This window comes from Triticum urartu, chromosome 7A (genome assembly GCF_056163025.1).
Source record: "Triticum urartu cultivar PI428250 chromosome 7A, HENAU_Tu73, whole genome shotgun sequence".
NCBI lineage: Eukaryota > Viridiplantae > Streptophyta > Magnoliopsida > Poales > Poaceae > Triticum > Triticum urartu.
In genome coordinates, this window is record NC_141879.1 from 522088617 (window position 1) to 522094616 (window position 6000).

Genomic DNA, 6000 nt, shown 5'->3' on the forward strand with positions numbered 1-6000 from the left:
ATGAAGCGGCCCAGACCGACATTACATGACCGTGTTATGAGACTGGTTCTACCGCCGTGCTTCGCACATAGGTGGCTAGTGGGTGTCTATTTCTCCAGCTTTAGGTCAATTCAGTTTGACTACGCCCGGTCCTTGTTGAAGGTTAAAACATCACACTTGACAAAAAATCATTGTGGTTTTGATGCGTAGGTAAGAACGGTTCTTGCTAGAATCCCGTAGCATCCACGTAAAACTTGCAACAACAAAGTAGAGGACGTCTAACTTGTTTTTGGAGGGCATGTTGTGATGTGATATGGTCAACACGTGATGAGATATAAATTGTTGTATGAGATGATCATGTTTTGTTGAAGTTATCGGCAACTGGCAGGAGCCTTATGGTTGTCTCTTTATTGCATAAGATGCAAGCGCCATATAATTGCTTTACTTTATCGCTATGCGATAGCAATAGTTGCAAAATCAATAGTTGGCGAGACGACCAAGTGATGACACGTTGATAGAGATCAAGATGATGGAGATCATGGTGTCATGCCGGTGACGATCTAGATCATGACGGTACTTTGGAGATGGAGATCAAAGGCACAAGATGATGATGGCCATATCATGTCAAATATTTTGATTGCATGTGATGTTTATCTTTTATGCATCTTTTTTACTTAGTACGACGGTAGCATTATGAGATGATCCCTTACCAAAATTTCAAGGTATAAGTGTTCTCCCTGAGTATGCACCGTTGCGACAGTTTGTCGTGCCGAGACAACACGTGATGATCGGGTGTGATAAGCTCTACGTTCACATACAACGTGTGCAAGCCAGTTTTGCACACGCAGAATACTCGAGTTAAACTTGACGAGCCTAGCATATGCAGATATGGCCTCGGAACACTGGAGACCGAAAGGCTGAACGTGAATCATATAGTAGATATGATCAACATAGAGATGTTCACCATTGAAGACTACTCCATCTCACGTGATGATCGGACATGGTTTAGTTGATATGGATCACGTGATCATTTAGATGACTCGAGGGATGTCTATCTAAGTGGGAGTTCTTAAGTAATATGATTAATTGAACTTAATTTATCATGAACTTAGTCCTGATAGTTTTTGCATATCTATGTTGTAGATCAATAGCTCGCGTTATAGCTCCCTGTTTTATTTTTGATATGTTCCTAGAGAAAAATAAGTTGAAAGATGATAATAGCAATGATGCGGACTGGGTCCGTGATCTGAGGATTATCCTCATTGCTGCACAAAAGAATTATGTCCTTGATGCACCACTGGGTGACGGACCTATTGCAGGAGCAGATGCAGACATTATGAATGTTTGGCAAGCTCAGTATGATGACTGTTTGATAGTTTAGTGCGCCATGCTTTATGGCTTAGAACCAGGACTTCAAAAATGTTTTGAACGCCACTGAGCATATAAGATGTTCCAAGAGCTGAAATTGGTATTTCAGACTCATGCCCGTGTCAAGAGGTATAAGACCTCTGACAGAGTACTTTGCCTACAAGATGGAGGAGAATAGCCCAGCTAGTGAGCATGTGCTCAGAATTTCTGGGTACTACAATAACTTGAATCAAGTGGGAGTTAATCTTCTAGATAAGATAGTGATTGACAGAGTTCTCTAGTCACTATCACCAAGTTACTAGAATTTTGTGATGAACTATAATATGCAAGGGATAATGAAGATTCCCGAGGATGATGATCAACCAATGGCGCCCCCACCCTCCCACCCACACCTAAACCCTAGCCCACCGGCGATCTCCACTCCTCTCCACTAATTTGGTGGATTGATCCACTCATCTTGTTCGGCGTCTCAAGATCTCTCTGCTTATGTCTTCGGTGATGGATTCTTCTTCGGGATCTACCCTTGATCTGGATTTCTCCAGGGGTAGAGTTTTTGCTGACGAGATCTATAGGGTGTCTGGCCTCACTGTCCATCCCATGGATGGCAGAGGGGCATTTACCCTGATTGTCTCCTTTAGCAGGCATGAATTTAGGCTTGATGAGGATTCTGTGGCTGCAGCTCTGGAGTCGGCGTTGGGAGGATCGGCCATTGATCTCTGGGTCTCATATATTGCTGATAAGGTATTTAGTTTCAATGTTTCATGCAAGGCTGTCGGTTTTCATATTGTGGACACTAGATCATACTCTTGCCCTCAATTCAAATGTTATTTTCATTTATGGGGAAATGGGGGTCAAAATTGGTTACGTGAATTCAAAATTTGGAAGAAAGAGTGTGATGCTGAGTGGATCTTGGTCAGTCCTTCTAAACGTAGGGCAGCCTTGGGCCTTCTTGCAATGCACAATTAAATCCAGGTCTTCTATTCAGAAAAAGTTATCTTTTGCTACGTTTCAACAATATGATGCATGCAAAGGGTATAGATATCATGCTACGGCTGAATGTATTGCGGCATCTGAGAGTGCTGGCTATGAGATTTCCGAGAGGGAGCGACATGTCATTACTCCGCCCCAATCTGATGTTCTTAACTAGACTGTTGCTTCACCACCGATCGTCTTTGGCACGGTGAGCTCGTCGGAGATCCAACAGCGTCTCGCGTCAAGGGGTACTACCTCGGATCTTGTGCCGGCAGGTTCGGGCGGGATTTCTGTATCTCAGAATTTGCCTCTTTTGGGCCCTTCGGTGGCTGGCCCATCTAGCTCTACTGCTGTGCCAAGCTCATCTTAGGCTGAGGCCTCCTTTGATCAAATGATAAATGATATGATTGATGAAATTGTTACATGCCAGACTTGTTTTCAGCGTGGGCATTTCTCTTCTTCATGCACGTCAATTTTAAAGTGCTTGGGTTGTTCTGGGGTTGGCCATACTAGGCGCGATTGCGCCCATTTCGCTAAGAGATTGGGTCTGGTTTGGAAACCCAAGCCCGCTAACGATTCAGTTTCCGAGGCAATAGCCATAGGGAGCGAGAATATCTCTCTGTCAGGAATTCTACCTAACTTGGACTCCTCGGTTTTGACTGCACCGTCCACATCGACCAACTCTATTCATCCTGGTCCAAGCACGCCTCCAGGCTCTCCGCAAGCACCACCACCGCCGCCTTCTGAGCCACCCTTTCCACCGCCAGCCATGGCCAACTTCCCCATTGACCCAATGCAGTATGTCCCGGCTGGACATCACATCATCGATGCGGGGGATGCAAGATGGCCGCGTACCTTTGTCATGCCGCATGTCCCTATCGTGCCGTCATGAAGATTACATGCTTGCTGAAGTCATGCCCGTGCCTGCTGCCAATGAGATTGGTGCTGCTCGTGAGGAGGTAGCTGAATGGCTGGAAGCTCATGGATACCAGGTTCGTTCTGTTCAGCCCTGGATCAATGCTGTTGGGCTGTTTCGAGTCAGGGATCCCGCAGTGCGTTACTCTCTTCTACAACTCCCTCCACAACTCCTTGGCAATGATTGGTTTGTCCGCTTTATGAAACATGATGAGGGGGAGGGTTTTCGTGGAGCTCAGGGCTTTCGTCAGGGTTTGATTATGATGCTGGGCATCCCTCTGGATCTTCGCAATACTGATAATATTAGAGCGGCAGTGAATACTTTTGGCAAATTTCATCATTGGAACAGTGAGGATCCATATCTAGTCAGATCCCTTGTGTTTTCTTCCTTTCCTGAGGATGTTCTGGTGCCTCGTGATGTTGTCTTGAATGACTACGCTGCATGGGGTGGGGCAAGAGTGTCTTGGACAGCGCCCATATACATTCTTGGTGCCAACTTTGCAGAACAGATGCCGCAAGATGAGGATTGGATGCCAATTAATGGAAATCCTCACCCCTTCCTGGGGTGCCCTTTCCTGATCTTCCTCAGTTTATCTTGCCTAATTACCCTGCTTTAGGTTGGAATGAGGTGCCACCACCTCCTCCAGAGCAACCTGACATGGGTGACAACAATTGGGGCAATGCAGTTTGGGGGGAAGATGAGCAGGTGCAGAATGATGTGCAAGTGGAGCAAGAGTCTATGGTACTTGATAACTCTGAAGATCATTCTCTGTTAGTGGAACAGCATATTCAGCCAAATTTTGTGCTTATTGATGATGTGGATCAACCTATGGACCCTGCAGTGGGACTAGAGTAGCCAGTTGTGGAAAACAATATTGCTCCAGTTTATAATCCAGATGATTGGGCTTTGGTGGTCTTTCAGCCACCTGCACATCATCCTGAAACTTCTTTGGAGGAATCTGCTGAGTTAGAGATGGTCATGGCTGATCCTCTTCTGCCTGCTACAGTTGTCACTTCTGCTAAAGTTATGTTTGGACCTGAGGTGCCACCTGAGATGATCTTCAGAAGGAATTTTGAGGCCATCTTGCATTCAGATATCTTCTATGAAATCCCTAAGTCAATACAGGTGTTGCCTGTGCAGTCTGATCTGCTCTCTAAAAGAAGCTGGGACTTGGCCTTTGAGGTGCCAAGACTGACCTATTATAACACAAATATGGAGCATAGGCCTGTGGCTAGGGTTCTTTTCCCTGCTCAGCAGACTCAGTCATCCTCTATTGGTGAGGCAGTACAGTTTACTGAGCCACCTGAGCAACCTGAAGTTGAGCAGAGAAAGGTTAGAAGGCCCAGGAAAACTATGGCCCCCACTCCAGTTGTGGAAACCTCAATAAGAAGGTGCACTCAAGGATCTTTGCAGAGAGATGGCTTAAAGCCAACTTTTCAGGAGCTTCCAATGCAGGCAAAAAGGAGGAAACCCAAGGCCAAGCCCTTCTCAGCTACAGTGTCACAGAACATGCAGAATGAGCAAGTTGAAGATCTTCCACCACCTACTCCCATATCCAAGCTGCAGCAGATTGGCCAGGAGCTGGGCATTGCTGATGATCTTATTACTGTGGAGCAGCTTATGGCTGATCCCTCTACTCCAACAACCAACACTACAAATGTTTAGTTCTCAAATAGCTAGTTGGGGGTGGCAGATGTTCTATTTATCATGGTTCTTGTCTTTTGTTCCCGTCTGTAATAATTTAAATGAATCATGCTGGACATGTGTGCTTGTTGAGGGTGATGGCATTAGGTGTCATCAGACTATCATATCTGCTCCTTTTGGTTTAAATGAGTAATTCCTGTAAGAACTGGAGTGTTTTATGCTGGAATGTTAGGGGTCTAAATTCTGAAGCTAGGCAAAGAGCTGTCAGACAAAAGTTGGATGAAAGTCAGTGTGTTATTGCCTGCTTCCAAGAGACCAAATGTGATTCTTTTGATTTCAGATCTATTAGATCTTTTTGCCCTAAAAGATTTGATAGCTTTGCTTTCTCCCCTTCTGAGGGTGCTTCTGGGGGGATTTTGATAGTGTGGAATTCCTCTATCTTCTGGGGCACTATAGTTGAAATTCAGCAGTTTGCAGTTGTAATTCAGTTTATCTCCAAGCAAAATAATGAGCACTGGTCTCTTGTTTCTGTGTATGGTCCATGCCAAGGGGAAGCCAGGGACAATTTTGTCTCCTGGTTATATAACCTGCAAATTCCAATGGGTGATAACTGGCTCTTAGTGGGATTTAACTTCATGAGATCTCTGGAGAATAGAAACTTACCTGGTGGTGATCTAAATGATATTTTCATTTTCAATGAAATAATTGCACATCTTGGGTTGCTTGAGCTTCCTCTTAAGGGGAGATCTTATACATGGTCTAATATGCAGGATAATCCCCTGCTAGAGCAGTTAGATTGGTTTTTTACTTCTACTGATTGGATCTCTTCATATCCCATGATAGAAGTGTTACCCCTGGCTAGAACTGCATCTGACCATGTGCCATGTGTGGTCACCATTAAGACCTCTATTCCTAAATCTTCTATATTTAGGTTTGAGAACTACTGGGTTGAGCTTGAGGGGTTTATGCAATGTGTACAGCATGCTTGGCAGAAGCCATCCCACAAAACTCATATCACTGCTAGAATTGTAGACAAGTTTAAAACCCTGAGAGGGGCCCTTAAGAGATGGCAGATGAGTATCTCTAAGATAAAAGTGCTGATCTCAAAATGCAATGAGGTC